The sequence below is a fragment of the Helianthus annuus genome, chromosome 17 (genome assembly GCF_002127325.2).
Source record: "Helianthus annuus cultivar XRQ/B chromosome 17, HanXRQr2.0-SUNRISE, whole genome shotgun sequence".
Lineage (NCBI taxonomy): Eukaryota > Viridiplantae > Streptophyta > Magnoliopsida > Asterales > Asteraceae > Helianthus > Helianthus annuus.
Window position 1 is genome coordinate 127,656,525 of NC_035449.2, and position 20,323 is coordinate 127,676,847.

The following is a 20,323-nucleotide window of genomic DNA, read 5'->3' on the forward strand; positions in this document are numbered from 1 at the left end:
AAATTTGTGTGATAATTTAAGTGGACAAATATACTGACAATCTAGGTGAATTGTTTAGAACTTAAAATGTAATCAGTTTAACGGTGTTGGTGACATGTCTCATTAACTGATATGATCCTCTTACGCAAACTCACGAAAATATTGCTTGTAAATATTTCGTTTCTGCATTTACTTTCTTTCAGAAAATCCAAAAAGATTTTGTGTGTGTTTTAGCATAAACTTTTGAAAAAGTCAAAAAGATTTTTGACAACTGATGTTGGAGAGCAGATTTTCAAAATTCCAAGTGCTAAACATGATGACATTGTTGTGAGGGGGAGTGTGTTTTGAACATCAAAATATGTTTTTTTAAACAACAAGTGGTTCATCAAAGAGAAAGTTTTTATGAGAGGGAGTCGTTGTTGGTGCATATGGTTATATTCAAATTGTTAAGCAATGTAAATCTTACTTTGAGGTAGAGTTTGTGCAGGAGTCAAGTTGAGTCAGGTCAATCAATTCTGAGATCTAAGCTAGTCGAGAGCCAGGTTACGATACCTGAGGTTGCTGATTGAAGAAAGCCAGGTTTCCGATTCTTGTGAACTCTGAAGAAAAAGTATGAGACAGGCTATCGATTGTGAGTAGAACAAGAGCAAAGTTTCGATTTTGGAACAATTTCCTAGTGAGCCAGGTTTCGTTCCTGAAGACCTGTGAAAGTCAGACAACGATCCTGAAGCAGATGTTGCTGAAGAACAAAGAAATGCCAGCAAAGTGTTAAAGGGGAGTGTGTTGATGAAGATAGAGAGAGAGAAGCCTAAAGACTGTTCAAGACTAAAGAAGTGAAGACATGGCATTGTCAAAGACTCAACGACTCGTCAACATCTGAGGGGGGAGTCTGTTGGTGCATACATCTGTCGACTTCGTCTTGTATCGAGTCTTAGATTGCATTGTATAGATTAGGGCACGTTTTACAAGATAATAGGATAGTTTATGTTATTAACATGCTGATTTCGCTCCTAAGTGCATAGCATGTGATTTCACCCGAAATCAACTTGCTGATTTCGCTCCTGATGTTTCTGTGTTGTTTGGGGCGAAATCAGGTGCCTATATATAGGTCACCTCTGAGCGAAATCAGTATGCATGACCTTGTATTCCACGCCAAAGTGCTGCCGGTGTGAAGACTGAGTGTAATTGCTTTCAGATCAATACAATCAGTAGTTAAAGTGAAGAATCAGCTGTTTCTAGCTTTGTTTCTTGTTTTCCGCACCTGAAACAGAGTAAAACTCCTCTGAACGAGTCATTCCGGTCAGATCACGATCCTACAGAAACGATAAATATGGATTATAGAGATCTATGAATGAAACATGGGTGAATAAAACAACCAAACAGGTTGTGAAAAACGAAAACTACAAACATATAAAAATCAATCTACCGGTAATCACATGGTACACCAATGCAAGCATCTGAATAAACAATAACAAATCAAAGACAATTTACCGATACTTATCGAAGCCATTACTGGTCACATTTATGTGCAGCTCTTAACTACGTTCTGTAGAATCTGTATATCTAACAAATTATCAGAGAACAAAGAAACAAATAATCAGAGATGAGATACATAACTGGTTGTCTCTAACAGGGATTTGTCTTCAACAGTGGATAGGCCTGATCAGTCTTTAAATCCATCAGTCTCTATAAGGAGCAGTGGTTAGATATAACAGTACTTTGCATGATCAGCTGTTATAACTACTCCATAACCCTTTGAGAGGAAGCAAGGGTCGGTCTGTTTAATTGAGAGGAATAATTGCATTACATCCCTGTTGAAAAAATAGAATTGATAAATTTAGGGAAAGTGAGGTTGAAAGATGATAACCTAACAGTGGAGGATCTCATTCTACAGCTTCAATAAATTAAGGGTATTCTCATATAATGGTTCCTGGATGCTTCCAAAGAATCATCACTTTATACATCTGTTGTTCTTAAAACATCAATTATTTATTATCTATTATCTATTCTATCTATTATATATAATAAATGAAAGTTATTTGGTCCACGTGGCCCAAATAACTTTCATTTATTATATATAATAGATAATATAGATAATAGATAATAGATATTTGAAGACAACAGATGTCCAAAGTGCCGCTTCATTGGAAGCATCTAGGAAGAATTATATGAGAATACCCTTAATTTATCAAAGCTATAGAATGAGATCTCCATTGTTGGGTTATCATCTTTCAACCTCACTTTCCCTAAATTTATCAATTCTATTTTTCAACAGGGATGTAATGCAATTATTACCTTATTTAAGATACCTTCAACTGCATCTTCTGATAAATCAACATTCATTTCACTCAAATGATAACTTCAATTGCATCTTCAATCATGAACTATCTAAAGAAATGGATGAAATCATCCAAAAATACCCAAAATAAAACTAATTAAACCATCCAATATTCTTGAGTACTCACCATTAATGTGATGACCGATATAAAATCAAACCCTAAAAGCATACAAATCATAATGAAATATGAAAGAAATAAACCAAAAAACTTGTTGGGCGATTATAATTAAAAGGATATCATACGAAATATTCAGGTAATTATAATGGCCATTTTTACCTTACTTGACAACAATAGCAAACAACATCAAACAACAGTAGCAAGTGACCAATCAATCAACCTCAAAATCATATAGAAGCCTAAAAATAAAATGAAAATTAGATAAGTGAACATCAAAACTGAACAGGAAACCTGACCAAAAATTAACCAAACCCCTGATGTTGAGTCCACTGTAGATGTTGAATTCACTGTAGATGTTGAACCACTGCTGTTACAAACAGATAATACCCCGGGAACTGGATGTTTAAAAGGATCGGCTTCAAAGGCTTCAACAATCGGAAGATTCAAATCTCAAGCAAATGAAACCCTAATTTCAAAAAGAATAATCGGTGAACATATTCACAGATCAATAATCAACAGATGTTGTACTGATATCATCACAGTTAAGAAAAAAACCCTTAGTTTCTGAACATATTCAAACATACCAGTTCATGGCAGAAATCTAGCCGCAGGTAAGCAGATCTCAACTTTGATGACCATCGATGACAACAACCCTAGAACCATATGATGAAATTAGGTGTAGAAATTAGGGTTTAATTAGAAACTTTGTATGAAAACCGAGTTAGGATTGCAACCAAAATTAGGGTTAAAATACTGAAATAAATGAAGATATAGGGCTTACCTGGTGACGCTTGGAATGATTCATGATGAGATGATTTGCTTTGATCTTTGGTTCAGAAGGGAGAAGAGTAGAGGAGAAGGAGAAGAAGAAGAAGATTCAGATCTAGGGTTTTGAAAAGGAAAAAAAAAAAGAAGACGGAGAGAGTATAAAAGGGATGGAAGTGTAGTACCGTTGGGCGGGAAAACAGAATTGAGGATGCCCTAATTAAGTGACACGTGGCCCAAATCACTTTCATTTATTATATATAATAGATATATTAAGGTTTTATTATATTTTAAAAAGTTAAATTACATATTAACAAAAACAATTATTTGGTGTAATGGAACAACGCTTATTAGGGATATTAGACTTCTGGTACACATCTCAATATCTTCTAATGATCTAGTTTTCATTTAATTAATTAAATTAAAATACATAACATATGATAACAAATGAAATAAAGTAGGAAAAGATTTCCCCTCCACCCTATTCACAGACATCATTACATCACCACTAGGGCTGACATATCGTGTATATCTGTACACGATAAGACACGACACGATAAGACACAATACACGAAATCCCATACACGAACACGACACGATAACTTATCGTGTCCTTTTTTTCAAACACGAACACGGCACGATATACACGAAAATTACCTGTTAATACTTGTTAACACAACTGTTCGACTGTTATACACGAAAATTACCTGTTAATACCTGTTAACACAAACAAAAAACAAAAACACGAACACGACATGCTAACTGAGAGTTACATAGAGAGTTTAGGGTTTTATTATTTTTTTTTTTTGAATTGAATGAGGAATGAAAGTAGAAAGGAATTAAGGAACCCATACGAACATGACTGATGAGTTTTATTTAATTTTATTTCTTATCGTGTACCAACGGGTATTAACAGGTAAACATGTATTCAACCTGTTTATACATGAAAATTAACAGGCAATCTTGTATCTACCTGTTTGGTACACGATACCTGTTAAGGCCATACACGATACCTGTTAACTTCGTGTAGGTTCGTGTCGTGTATTCGTGTATTCATGTAAAATTGCCAGCCCTAATCACCAGTGCCTCAAATCCTCCACAGTCTCTCACTCTTTCTCATCTTTTAGAGCATTCACATCCATTCCATCATCTTTCACCCTAAATTACACTAAAAAACACTATATCTTCTCTCTTCTTTTCAATTAAATAATATTTTTTATACCTTTATCATTACATTTTCTCTCTCCTCCACTCACAACCACTTTCAAAATATATTATAAAATTACAAGGGGTGAACAGTGTCCCCTCAAATATACAAATGAACAGTAACATTTTCTCTCTCCTCCACTCACAACCACTTTTTATACTCTTTATATTATAAAAACTACACTCACAGATTTTAGCGGGTTGGATGTGAATGCTCTTAGTTATTGTTGGTGCATCCGTCTGTCGTCTTCGTCTTGTATCGAGTCTTGTATAGAATGTATTAGAGATTCCGCTTGAAATGACCTTGGATCAGTTTCAAGCGAAATCACAAGGGTCTGATTCCGCTCGAGTTGTAGTTGTTAATTTTGCTTTGATTGTAATATGTTGATTTCGCTTGAAGTGTGTTCAAGCGAAATCACATCACCTATAAATAGGTGTCTTGGAGCGGAATTAAGTAGAAGTTCTTCCGGTTTGCAACGAAGTGCTGCCGTAGTGTCGAGTCGTTGTAAAAGTCATTCAATCAATAGAATCGACAGTTTAAAGTGTAATACTTGCTGAATTGACCTCAGTTTCTTAGTTTCCGCCTCTGAAACTGAGATAAACTCTTCTGATCGACTTGTTCGGGTCCAAAAACGATCGTACAAGTGGTATCAGAGCTCAGGAGGAAGAGTTCATACCAATTCAGCTGTGATTTCTGACATCTACACCTTCTTTTTCGAAATTTACGTCTTTTCACGGTTAAAATTGGCTCAAATTCACACATTGTACTCAGAACTGACATTTAACAAAGCCTTATAAGTTTCAAGCTAAAATTCAATCTAAAACAGACAATTTTCACTATTTCGCTTGACATTGTTCGATTGAATGATGACGTCATAGTGATTCCGCTTGAATTGAGGTCTTGTTTTCGCTCAAAACGATATTCCGCTTGAAAAAGTTCTGTGATTTCGCCTGAGACGAGTTATTCCGCTCCAGATTATTCTGTGACTCCGCTCCAAAGTTACTTGGTGATACCGCTTGGAAATACATTTCTGATTCCGCTTCAAATCGTGTTTTTGCTTGAACATTTGTTGACTGATTTCGCTTGTAGAAGTGTTATTTTGCTTGAAAGACAGTTGTGTGTATATTTTGAAATCCGAAAAATGGACGAAGATTTTTACAATGCATTCGCTACCCCGGTTACCGCGATCACTCTTGCACAAAACGCAATGTTGGAAAACGAAACAGGGACTATGAAGAAACCGCCCAAACTCATGAACATCAAGGAGTATAAGGGTTGGGAAGGTCGTTTCGAGAACTGGGTACAAGAAAACCATCTTGATGCTTGGGAATGTGTTGAGACAAAATATGTTCGACCACTAAATGACGATGAAGAGGAGATTGCTATCAAGGATATGGGTGCGGATGACAAAAAGAAATATAAGAATGAGAAAATGATGCTAAGTTTACTACAACAAGCTGTGAAAGAAGATATCATGGTCTTATTGCAACATAATGGAAGCTCTTATTCGATTTGGAAAGCGTTAAGATCAAAGTTTGTTGGTAGTCAAGAGATGATCAAGAAAAAGAAATCACTTCTAAAGAAAGAGTTTGACTTGTTTCGTGGTTTGAAGAATGAAAGCGCAAAGCAGATCATCGAAAGATACTGCAATCTGTTGGTAAATATGAAGAGGGTAAGCATCAACCAAGACAATGAAGAATTGATAGAGAAGTTAGCAGATGCATTGCCACATGAAACTTGGGGCACATATCTGATGATGCTCAGAAACAAGAAAGGATTTAACACGCTCACATTGAGTAAATTCATTGAGAAGTTGGAAGCTCAAGAGATGGAGCAACGAAAGATTGTTCGAATGAAAGATTTTGATGATGAACAGGATATAGGGTTGTACTACAAAGCAGGGGTGAATGAGAAAACCACCAATTTTTCTCCAAAAGTGGAAACTGCTTTCAATGCAAAGAATACATCTGGAAGTTCTTCAACAGGATCAAGCAGCAAAACAAGTTTCTCATCATTTCCATCATTTGATCCGAACATTTCAGCAACAAAGAATGGAAGAAAACTTCAGTGCAACATTGTTTTAAATCTTGAGAATGATCAAGATTACTTAGAGGAAATTGCTAAAAATCACATGTCTTTGTTGGGAATGGTATTGGAATCTTATAGTAGTTTTGTGGCCGGAAAGATCGGGAATCCAATGCTTACAAAAGAGGATTACGATCAAATCGATGCTGAGAAAATGGAGCTTATGGATATAAAATGGTGTTTGGCTAGTGCGTTGAGGAGAGCTGAGAAATTCAAGCAGATCACAGGAAGGAATGATCTCGAAATAATCCTAAAATCAACCGATATAATCTGAACATCAAAAATGATGAACTTTGATTGTGATTGGGCCGCTAATTGATACCAATTACATGTGTCGATGTGTAATAGCAAACAGCAGACTTTGAACACAAATGTCGACAACCGCAACCAATTATAGGACCGATTTTTTAATACATGAACAATTTCGGACACACTCACATGCACCTACACCCTGCTATTATCTCATTGGACCTAACTCTTATAGCAATTAATTTGACTTGACAATTTTGAATCACTTTCAAACAGTCATCATGTTTCAAACGGTCAAGTTAATTTTCAAACGATATCTCAAACGGTGAACCATGGTTTCAAACGGATATCATTTTTTAAAATGGAAATGTGCAATTTTCAAACGGACAAGACTAATTTCAAACGAACATCGCCCAATTTCAAACGAAGTACGCTAATTTCAAACGAACATCGTTCAATTTCAAACGACAAATGCCAAATTCAAACGAAAAGTATCCTTTTCAACCGGAAATGTTGATTTTTCAAACGATTAGTCACTTTCAAACGGGCATATGCTGATTCAAACGGATTTCGGACCAAGAAACGCGAATTTCTCCTAATCGGCTAGGATTTAGGACCTGAAAATTGGTAGGGTTGTGATTCTATGATTTTCGCACAATATCTCAAAAATTCAGACAAATCGGACCGTGAAATCACGTTCAATTTGACTAATTTCCGTAAAAAGTGTGAGAAATAGGTAGAAGATGAAGAAATAGATGAAATCGGATCTGAATCGGTTGAAATCTGGTACGAATACGATGTGTTTGATCGTGCAATCGAGCTCCTAACTCTGATACCAATTGTAGGACCGGTTTTGACGCCGTTCGATTGCGTAACGTACGTTTCACGTGCGGAATCCGTGAACGTACGTGACCGAACACACAATAACGTACTACTAATCGTGATTTATTGAAATATATGACAAATCCGGTACAAGATTCACGATTACAACTACTTTCTCTCTCTAGACTTTCTCTCTCTAGAATTGAATCACCAAGATCTCTAAAATGGAGAAAAGTCTTCCAAAAGCTCTAACTCATGACATAAACTCCTATTTATAGGTCAAGGCATTTTAATGAGATTTCTCATTAATTACAAGTTTGCCACCTTGCCTTTTAACTAGATATGACATTTATAAAGACTTGATTTCTTTGTTATCTCGCTATGGCTCGGATTGACGAAGGCGATAGGCATTCGTGCACTAACACATTTTATAATCAAACATCAGTTCCCAATAAGATATAATTCAAACCATATATTCTGGTTTCACATTCAAAATTCAAACCATATTCAATAATCCTATAAATAAGATATAATTATCTAGTTTCACATTTAAATCTCGCTCGCTCATTTATGTGAGCGTATCTCTCTCTCTCTCAAATGCATATTTCTCGTGATTCAGCCGCTAATCTCCAATTACACTTCTTTGTTCGAATGTTTGTTGATTATGTTTACATGTTATCGTTCTAGTATCATTGTTCCAACATCGTCGTTTCAATGAAGCTTCCCATCACACATCAACCTTTCAATATCGATGTTGCGGTATCATTGTTGCAACATCGTGAAAAGTTACATGTGCTACCTTCTTTGATGGGAGAGTTGCAGCTTGAACGGACGATATGTATCTTCTATCGTGAAAATTTACATGTGCAATCTTCTTTGATGGGAGAGTTGCATTGTTCGATTTTCGTTAAATCCAAAGTCAAGTTTTGTTGCTTCAGGAAGATTTTCTCCTTTTATAGAAAGTACAGATTCATGCAATATTGTGAAAAGTCAGATGTGCTACAACAGTTGAGAAGAGACCTTTGCATTTTAGGTTTGTTTCTTTTTTTGATTAACTTTTGTTCTTTGAACTTCGAAATTTTGTCCCTTGGGTTTCTTGGTATTTAATTTTATAGTTTTCCCATAAAACTTGGGGTTTGAAAAGGTTTGTGCATTAAAGGACTGCTGTTTTGAAATATACATTCATATGTTTATATTAAATATACACGTTTTCACAATTACAAATTTCAGTATATAAACTCATAGTCACTTTGCCTGTTTTTCATCAAGTTTTCCTACGAAGATATCATACTTTCAGGAAATCTCAGTAATAAAGTTTATTCAAATGGCTTCATTCACAAATGCAAAATCAGATCATTTAAAGCAGTGTTTTGTCAGGCAAATCGAGGAACAGGTGTATGAAGATAGGGCTACTCTTCAAGAGCTGAAGAGATGTTTTGATGGATTGCAAGTTGGCCTGTTCACTAGAGAGCAGGTTTCTAGAGATCTTATGCGGATGCCTTCAACTTCCGTTCGTGTGCTTTGTGTTGTCAGTAATATAGAGTGCGGTGATAGAGACGTGCAGTTCATGGCGATGTTGAAGGACATACATCGAGAGGTTCAGCAATCGATGGAGTTGAAACTAAAGTTTCTTAATTCTTGCTGTTATTCTTAGATTTGAACTTTAATATTGTTCAATATTTGATGTAATTATTGGACTTTAGTTTTAAGGTCATGAATAAATGAATAAATTTAATTTTATGAATCTATGTTATGTTTTATTTTTACTTATATTTAGTGTTTGAGTAAGATTTAGATTATCTTGATGTTGAATTGTGTATGAACATCTGTTTGGTAAGTCAAAAGAGGTTTAATAGTGTCAAGGATTGGTTTGATGGTCAACCTCTGTTTCTTCATTCTTCATGTTGACCACTGACTGACCAAACATCTGTGTTTTAATCACTGTTGGCTATCCACTGATAGTTAAAAAATAGTCACGGCTCACATTTTTATTGTTGACATCCACTGATATTGACAATCATTGGTTTTCCTAAAAAACATCCACTGCTCACAGTTTTATTGTTGATGTGATTATTTAATTATAGTATGAAATTATCAAATGAAAACTAGAATTAAAATGAAATTTTTTACCTAATCATTACATTCCAATGAGATAATGCTTCGTAGATTCGTAGATGTTTGAAGACCGACAAATGTTCAAAAAAGCAGCACTGTGGACATTTGTCTGTCTTTGTCGTTCTTCAAACATCTAGGAACCATTATTTGAGAATACCCCTGAATTTATCGGAGCTGTAGAATGAGATCCTCCACTGTTGGGTTATCATCTTTCAAATCCATTTTCCCTAAATTTATGGATTCTGTTTTTCAACAGGGATGTAATGCAATGAGTCCTCTCAAATGAATAGACGGACACTTGCTTCCTCTCAAAGGGTTATGGTGTGGTTATAACAGCTGATCATGCTAAGGATTGTTATAATTAACCACTGCTCCTTATAAAGACTGATTGACTTAAAGACTGATGAGGGCTATCCACTGTTAAATACAAAGCCCTGTTAAAGACAAGCACTTATGTACCTAAAGCCTAATCAAAGAAAGGAAAACCACTGCTCAGTAGCAGCAATGCTTCAGCATCTACAGCGGATTCAACTTTAGTATTTATGTATCAGTGTTTCTTATGTAACAGTGTTTAGTGTAGCAGTGGTTCGCTATAGTTTATCTCTCGAGACCAACCCTATACAAACTCAAAGACAAACCACTGCCCAACAACAATAGTGGTTCAGCATCAACAGCTGATATTCTACCTTTGTTTATGTTAACAGTGTTTATATGTCACAGTATTTATCACATCAGTGTTTTATACTCTGTTAGATTGTTAGATTTCATATCACTGAGATGTTTATATGTAACACTATTTATCACAACACCCCAGCATGCTAACTGATTATTAAGCTCCTCATTTTGATTGTTTGGGTATAGTATTTTTGACATTGTTCTTTTTTGCAAACAGTTGTTTATGGGCCAACTTCTTTTTAAGGTCAAACATTTGTTTAAGCGCAAACATCTGTTTATGTCCAAACAAATGTTTAAGGTCAAATATTTGTTTAACGTCAAACATCCTCAAAATAGTTAAAAACGATAGGTTTCATTAATCCTTAAAAGTCTGTTACAACCACTATTTTGGTTCAAACATCTGGTTGTTAAATGTTATCCACTGTTGAAAGACAACCTCTGTTTCTTCATTTTTCATGTTAACCACTGAGTGACCAACCATATGTGTTTCAATCACTGTTGGCTATCCACTGATAGTTAAAAAAATAGAATTATAATGAAATTACAATTTTACCTAATCGTTAGAATTTTACCTACGAAATCCTAACAAGTGTTAACTCTAGCGTGTAATAGTTTATAAATATTTCATTAGATTTCTATTTTTCTATGTAATAGTTTATTTTAATCTCCCAAACCAACAGATGTTAAAACTTCTATTGTATCAACAACTATTGGTACTTTAGGGGTTTCAACAGCTGTTACCCAAACAACTGCCACCACATAAAGAAGAAGAGGATTACCTTGTGAAAGAAGGGGTTAAACGGATGATTGAAGAAAGACTTGAATCTGCTTCAACCACTGCTCAGCCAGTTATTACCAGGCCACCATCTCCAAACTCATCTTCTTAAAATGTGTGTTGAAAGCATTTCTCCTGTTTGATTATGTGCAAAGCTTATTTCCATTTTAATTCTGCTGCATTACTTGTTCATCTTCTCAATTCTTAAACAAAAACACAATCAAAATGAAACTCAGATCCTAACAACCTCTAATATGGGTTCATGATCTAATCTGGTGAGTTGAAGACATTGTTGTTGAATCGAATGAGATGGTTGATGTAATGTGGTCGTATTAATAACAAATAGTAATAAATATAACTAAGTTTCCCGAGCCCGGGATGCAATCCCGGGTAAAAACCTAGTATATATATATATAGAGAGAGAGAAAGTGTTCTGTACAAATGACCTTATCGTACATTACGTACGCTACAATCTCAGCCGTCAGATCATCTTCCCGCATTGAAAATCGCATGTTGTTTTTTTTTTTACAATTTCGTATGTGATAAATTTTGATGAGATCGCACGTTGGTTTTTTGTAACAATTTCGCATGTGATAATTTTTGATGAAATAGCATGTTGTTTTTTTGTAACAATTTTGCATGTGGTAATTTTGATGAAATCGCATGTTAAAAAAACAACATGCGAAATTGTTACAAAAAAACATGTGATTTCAATGCCGGAAGACGATCTAACGGCTGAGATTGTAGCGTACGTAATGTACGATAAGGACATGTGTACATTAGCCTAACCCTATATATATATATGTATGTATGTATGTATATTTTATCTTCTAATTTCTTGGTAGATTATACCTTTTAGGAGAATGTAATCATCAATAATGTGTTAAGCGTGTTCAGTTGACCTTATTTAAGTTAGTGATCGCTCTTCTCTAAAGCCATAATAACTATTATAGTTTTTCCAATTTTTAGAATTTATTCATTTAATAACAAAAAAATAGTCTTATCAGTAGATTACATTATTTATAATAAATTTGAATATGTCACCGTTTTATATTACGTTTTTTTTATTACTGCATAACATTTCCTAGACTACTACTCTTACTTTGCAAATACCAATGCATTGTGTTTTACGAAATGTCTTAGTTATTGTATTTTACACTTCATATCTACCTTTGTGTTTTACTCTTTTTTTGTAATTATGTTTTATGCATTACGTTTTACACTTTTTTTAATTGTCTATTACACATTGCGTTTTACGAATCGTGTATTGCTTTACTACATGTTTCCACCCGCCGCGTGTCACCGCAACGCGTGGCAGGCAAAAGTACTAGTTATTATTATTTGGAAAATATCATCTTGGAGGCTGCCTATTATTTTTCATCAAGAAGGAAGAAGGGAATTCGCTATTATTTTTCAAAAGCAACCAAGGGGACGAATTTTAAAGGATAGTTGGCAAGGGTTCGAGTTTATGAATAATTGGGATTGAAGATCAAGACGCTTAGAGATCAAAGGATTACGGGTTTTACTACTTGGGTTCTTTCTTTTTCTAGTTTCTTTATTTTTTTTATTTCGATGAATTCAGTTATGAACCTTTGTTTATTTATTTTTAAAACTATGTTTCTTGGCTAAACTTTTTGTGCTACCTAGGCCTAGATGAACTATGACTTAATGTTCTGACTATTCGGTTTGGAGTAATGATTAAATTGAGATGATTTACATATTCATGTTTTGTGATTGTTTATGAATTTGTGTGCTTGTCTTGGTTGTGATTGGTTGTTTGGTTAGGTTATCTTGTTAGTCTGGTCTAGAACTATTTAGATCATTCTAGGTTCGTTAATCTATTAGGTTTTCGGCCTAGAGCTTGAGATTAGAGATAATTCAAGTTTAGCTGAATTAATTAAAATCAACTGAGTATAGTGTGCCTCCTTTTCTAGCAACTCTAGGGACGAGTCAAGATTGCTAGGTTATTAGCTAGGCGTTGTTTGGCAGTTTGGGTGACCGATAGCTCGGATCCGACTACTTATTCGCGTTTAGGGTTCCCTAGTTTTCAATTATTTAGGAGGTTTAGCTTCATGACCGGAGGATTTTAGCACCATAGTTGTTTTTAATCTGACAATCATGGGATTCGGTGTTGATAGCTCGAGTCGTTTCTAATTTAGCACTTCATCACTTTGTTCCATCTTCTATTTTGGTTGATCATCCTTAGCGGGAGGTTTTCTGGGTAGATTCGAAGCTTTAGCCATTAGTCAGGACTAGAGGTCATGGGTTGGTCACAGGGATTCGAATCCTGGGTAGTTCTCTCTCATCATTCTCTGCTTCCCGTCACTCCACCATCTTGCTTGCTTGTTCTATTCTCTTGTTTAGTCGCTTTAGTAGAATTAGAAAAATCCCAAAAATCAAAACACAAATTAAAACCAGTTAAGTAATTAGTTGAGTCAGAGTCTAGTTTAGTGTCGCTAGTGTCTCGTGGGTTCGATACTCGGACTTCATTAGGCCTTACAACGTACGATAGGTACACTTGCCTGTCAGTGGTCTAGCATTTAAAGAGTCTTAGTTTATAAATTTAAAACTAGGGTGTCGCCAAAAACTTAATGTGCTGAATGCGGTCTATAAAAACTAACCTAATCTAAACACCCTAGTTATATTTATAAACTAAGACTCTCTAAATGCTAGACCACTGACAGGCAAGTGTACCTATCGTACGTAGTACAGCCTAATGAAGTCCGAGTATCGAACCCACGAGACACTAGCGACGCTAACTAGACTCTGACTAAACTAATTACTTAATTGGTTTAATTTGTGTTTTTAGGATTTTTTCTAATTCTACTAAAACGAGTAAACAAGATAACAGGGCAAGAAAGAAATATGGTGAAGTGACGGGAAGCAGACAATGCTTAGAAAGAACTACCCTGGCTTCAAATCTCTATGACCTACCCATGACCTCTAGTCTTGACCAATGGTTAAAGCTCCGAATACACCCAGAAAATCTCCCGCTAAGGATGATCAACCAAAATAGAAGATGGAACAGAGTGATGAAGTACTAAATTGGAAACGACTCGAGCTATCGACACTGAATCCCACGACTTTTAGATTAAAAACAACTATGGTGCTAAAATCCTCCGGTCATGAAGCTAAACCTGTTAAATAATTGAAAACCTAGTAAACCCTAAACGCGAATAAGTAGCCGAGTCCGAGCTATTGGTCACCCAAACTACCAAACAACGCCTAGCTAATAACCTAGCAATCCTGACTCGTCCCTAGAGTTGCCAGAAAAGGATGCACACTATACTCAGCTGATTTTAATTAATTTAGTTAAACTTGAATTATCTCTAATATCAAGCTCTAGATCGAAAACCTAATAGATTAATGAACCTAGAATGATCTAAATAGTTCCAGACCAGACTAACAAGATCACCTAACCAAACAACCAATCACAACCAAGACAAGCACACAAATTCATAAACAATCACAAAACAGGAATATGTAAATCATCTCAGTTTAATCATTAGTCAAAACCAAATAATTAAAACATTAAGTCATAGTTCTTCTAGCCTAGGTAGCACGAAAAGTTTAGCCAAAAAATCATATTTAAGAAAAAGAAACAAGTCTCATATGATAAACAAAACATAGTGTCACACCCCCAAAATCCACGTGCGGAGTATCACCGCTTGAGAGCGTGACATGACCAGGATCAAGCCACCAATCATATTGAACATGTAATAAATAGTAATAAATATCCATCAATACGAAAAGTGTTTATCAAACCAACATGATTTAAGTGTAGCGGAAGCATTAATGTGAAAACCCAATCATAAGTATTAATGTATGAAATAACATAAGTAATCACGATCCATTTGCCCACAACGACCTGCTCCTCCTTGTGCAAGCTCCGTAAGTACCTAAGGCCCTGCAAGGCATGCAGCAAATAATCAACAACTAGTTGAGCGAGTTCACAGAAAGTAAGTTCGTAACAGTAATATGTAAGTTCATCTAGTGGGGGCTTCCCATACAAGTATATACTATTGGTGAGGGATTCTCACATCTATCCTTAACAATGGGGGATTCCCATTATGGTACTTACTAGACTATTTGCAACCATGTATTCTTCTTAATCCGAGAACAGGAATACGTACTAGGTCACGCAGGATTTACGTGAGTGCCCTTCCCCGAGGACAGTGGTACGCGTGGGGTTTACGTAGGACTTACGTAAGTGTCCTTCCGACCCGGAAGACAGTAGTGGGTATTAGGTTACGCAGGATTTACGTAAGTGTCCTCCCGACCCGGGAGACAATGGTAGATACTAGTTTACGTAGGTTTTACGTAAGTGCCCTGACTATCCTGAGGACGATGGTCTATAGTCTAGTGATTGCGTAAGTACGAGTAATCAGACTATATCAACATTCCAACCCAATTCCCAGTCCGGGAATCCCATGCCTTGGCTGTGTGAACTCACCTTGGATTGCTCGGCAGGTACACAAAAAGTACAGGTAAGCTAGTAGGTGGTCAACCACGTCCTATCAGGGTTACCATACAAGTCAGGTTTTGACTTCAAATAATACACGTTTGTATCACATAAGTTAGCAGATAACGTGCATGTAATAATCATGGCAAAAATGTAACATGGTTAACGAGCATAACATATCCAACTTGTGAAAATAGGAATTGGTCCAATATTAGTTTAATTAATTCAACAACATGTGCGGCCCAATTATAACCCATAAGTGGACTTGTGCGGTCCGGCCTGTGTTGTGCGATCGGACAACCCAACCCAATAAACCATCCGGCCCAATAGTTAAATAAGACATGTGACTTGTGCGATCCAGCAGCCTTGTGCGACTGGGCCAGCTTGTACGATCCGTCAACATTGTGCGACTGGGTACTTGGGCTGTCCGGCCCAAATCAGTTTGTGCGATGTACAAGTCTAAGCCCACTAATTCCCGGCCCAACAACCCGCAAACAGTTTAACAGTTCAAACATAAACATACTCGGCCCAAAATTAACATACCAAAGACATTGTGCGATCCAGCTGATCTTGTACGATCCAGCTGGGTTGTGCGATCAGGAAATGGGCTTTGTGGCCCAACAGTCAACAACAGTTCAGTATAAGTGTGTGGCCCAACATCTTGTGCGATCCGCACCAGCTTGTGCGATCCACAAGATGTTGTGCGATCAGGCAAGACTAAAATGGATTGTGCGTTTGGTCTTGTGCGATCAGTTAATAATTTCCGTGAAATAAGCAATCGGTTACAATTATCATTAGTTTCCAAATTAACCACAATCAATTAACAATACTAACAGTTTTCCATTCAAGCAATATCCGATCAAATCAACCAATTTACATTTAATCCACATGAACCCTAACAATTCATTGAATCATAACAACTCATAATCAAGAACAACCTATCGAAACACTTAAACATATCCGATTTGCATGAACATCAACATCAATCAAACATCATATCCGATTCGGCTAGAACACTATCGCATGACTACGATCTAGAACATATATCATGGCAGCCGATTAACACATAATCACATTACAGCCGATATATATATATATATATTCGTACATCCGGTTCTACGTTAAGATCATAACATCATCAACAACCATGTATTCTATTATCATCACATACAATCAAAACAATCCGATCAAACATATAATCATGAACTTCGTATAAACAACATGTCATCTATCAATACAAACAATAATCACACTAACCGGATTACGAGTAGTAAGGATGATCCGAGTAATATGGATCTTCGGTTGGAAAGAGTGTGTGTGTGCCGCCGGGTTCCAAGCAAACGAGAGAGAGAAAGAGTCTAGGGTTCTTGTGTGTGTTATGTTTTGTTAAGAAAATAGGAGATGGTTACTACTCCCTAAGGGTTATGCGTGTGATGTGTGTGTGGGCCGAACCCTAACATGGGCTGCCCTATAGTCCGTAAACAATGTGTAGCCCAAAGGCTTGTGCGGTCAAGTGTGGGTGTGTTGTTGTGCGACCGGGTTATAACCATACATACATACATTACATACACAAAGCATAACAATTATACTTTCAATTAATCGTTCAAGTTCATATAATCACATTTCGTGCACATACATCATAACATTCATTAACTCAAAGTGTCATATAGGCACGTAACGTTACATCAAAGTAAGTCTAAAGTTCGAGTTGTCACATTATCCCCAATTAATTGGAAATTTCGTCCTGAAATTTGGTATGCACTCACTGAGGAAGCTAGGTAAACTGTATTGTTCACTGATTTTCCTGGGGTGTCACATCCTCCCCCCCGTTGATCTGGAATTTCGTCCCGAAATTCCGAAGTAGTAGCTTCAGCCTCAATAGTGGTTGCATTGGTTTCGAATAACTGGGGGTACTTTTCTGTCATCCTATCTTCGCGTTCCCAGGTGTACTCTGGGCCACGTTTGGAGTTCCAACGTACTCGAACAAGTGGGATTCTCTTGTTTTTGAGGACCTTCACATCCCGGTCCGTGATTTCAACTGGTTCCTCGACGAACTGCAACCGCTCGTCGATAGTGAGTTCCTTAAAAGGAATGATGAGGGTTTCATCTGATAGGCACTTCTTTAGGTTCGACACATGAAAGACATTGTGAACTGCCCCGAGTTCAGCTGGTAGGTTCAATCTATAGGCTACCTTGCCGATTTTCTCTATGATCTCGAATGGTCCGACGTATCGCGGATTCAGTTTGCCCCGTTTGCCAAAACGTACCACACCCTTCCAGGGTGAGACTTTTAGTAAAACCCGGTCACCGACCTGAAATTCCAAAGGCTTTCTACGCTTGTCCGCGTAGGCTTTCTGACGGTCGTGTGCTGCCGCCATGCGCTGTCGTATTTGGGCTATCTTTTCTGTGGCGTCCACTACAATCTCTGGACCCGTAATTTGACTATCCCCCACCTCTGCCTAACAGAGAGGTGACCGGCATTTACGCCCGTACAATGCCTCGAATGGAGCGGCTTGGATGCTGGTGTGATAACTATTATTATATGAGAACTCCACCAAAGGGAGATGCTTTTCCCAGCCGTTGCCGAAATCAATAACGCATGCCCGAAGCATGTCTTCAAGAGTTTGGATCGTTCGCTCAGACTGCCCATCCGTCTGAGGATGATATGCTGTGCTCATGTCTAATCGTGAGCCGAAAGATTTGTGCATCGCTTGCCATAGCTCTGACGTGAATCGTGCATCGCGATCCGAAATGATGGATGTGGGCACCCCATGCCTCGAAACAACTTCTTTAAGATAGACGTCTGCGAGAGTGGAGAACTTATCCGTTTCCTTTATAGGTAGGAAGGGTGCAGACTTGGTGAGTCGATCCACGATCACCCATATGGTATCATTCCCACGCTGGGATCTAGGTAGGCCTGTAACGAAATCCATGGAAATTTCTTCCCATTTCCATTGAGGTATCTTAGGCTGCTGAAGTAGGCCCGCTGGTTTCTGGTATTCATGTGACAACCCTCACCAAATCAGGTATCCGTACGACTTAATCAATAATTAATTACTGCTTAATTACTGCGCTTGATTGAAATTATGGATAAACTGCTACTTGAATACTGATACGTACACATACTTGCATCATACTTTATTAACTGTCACTCTATTATTTACGTACAGAACTTTAGTGACAAACTTGATGCACAAAAGCACAGTAGCACAATGAACGGATAACCTATCGGACATGCTGATATAGCCAGCATCAGGCAGACACTGCCTCTAAGGCCTGTATGAGCCAAGAATAGTTTACTACACTAGTAGAGAGTGTAGGGAAAAGAGGATTGTAGAACTGCGTCACTAGGTGATAGTTATAGTGACCGGATGTGCCAAAAATATGATTTAAACACAAATTCTGCACTTTAAATAAAAAAAATTCAGCATTTAGCTAACTAGTAAAGTGCCCAAAACATGAGAAAAATATTACTAGTCCAAAGTGTCGGGAATAAATTGTGTCACTTAAAGTAATATTAACGGCACTTTATACACTTATTTAGCACTTTAACGGAGTAATATCCAACCGTACAACCGGACTTAACCCGGGACACAAAAATATTGTCAATGACACTATTTTTCTTTTTCTGAGCCAGTTAGGATCCCCAAATACCCTAACACCCGTTATATATTACAACACACATAATACACTTAGTTGTTTCCTAACTTACCTAACTAAATGCTTAACTAATTAGTTAAAATCCCAACTAAATAGCCCTCCCCCCAACCGAACGGTTTCTCCAAGGAGACATCACCACACAATGTTTGATTATTATATTTACACTTGTCTAATATCACCACTACATATTACCTTGTGGATAATGAGAGTGCATGAATTATAAATTAGACCAAAAGGGTTAGACTTTCATTCAAATACATCAACATTTTACAAAAAAAAAAAAAATCTCATCTTTCTCCACTCTTGGCTACTCTCGGCCGAGAGCTACCTCACACCCACCATCTTTTTCCAATTCCATTATTGGCATTTTATATACATTCAAGTGTGAAAGGGTTCATACGAAGAGGCTCGGTGCATACGGAATCGCAAGGACCTCACTACATTGCTTTTAACCACCTATTTTTCGACTAGTTTCTTCCCTAGCCTCGAGCTAGTAGTAAGTGACTCTAAACGCCTTTTTGATCTATTCTAAAGTGGTTAAAAAAAAAGATTTATCGGAAAAAAAATCATAAACACTAGAGATCAAGTTTAAAGTCTACAAAAAAAAAAAATAAACAAAGTGGTTAATAAGTAAATAATAGTGTAAAACTTATAAATCTAGATTTGTTATGATTATTTATTGTTGTTAATTGCTAGTATGGGAATGGATCGTCATCGAACCACGCTAGAGCATGTTCATAAAACATGAACTAGCCTTATGTTTAGTCGTAAAGTTTCTAGATGACGAACCCTTTCCAACATAAACATGAACTTATGTAAAAACAATTTTTCTTATGAAATAGAGTTCTAAACTAGCGGATCTAAAGATCTACAAGTGGTATTTTCAAAGAACCAACTGTAAGACGAAACCATATTTTAAAGCCGGACCTTTCATAAGCTAGAGGTGTTTTTGGTGAACACACAAGTGTGTAGACACTTGTGTAACAAAAAGTTTCAACAAAGAATTATTTTTATAATTTTTTTGACTAGAAGTTGTAAAACTTCATATTCTTTAAAAAAGGTTTTCAAAGAAA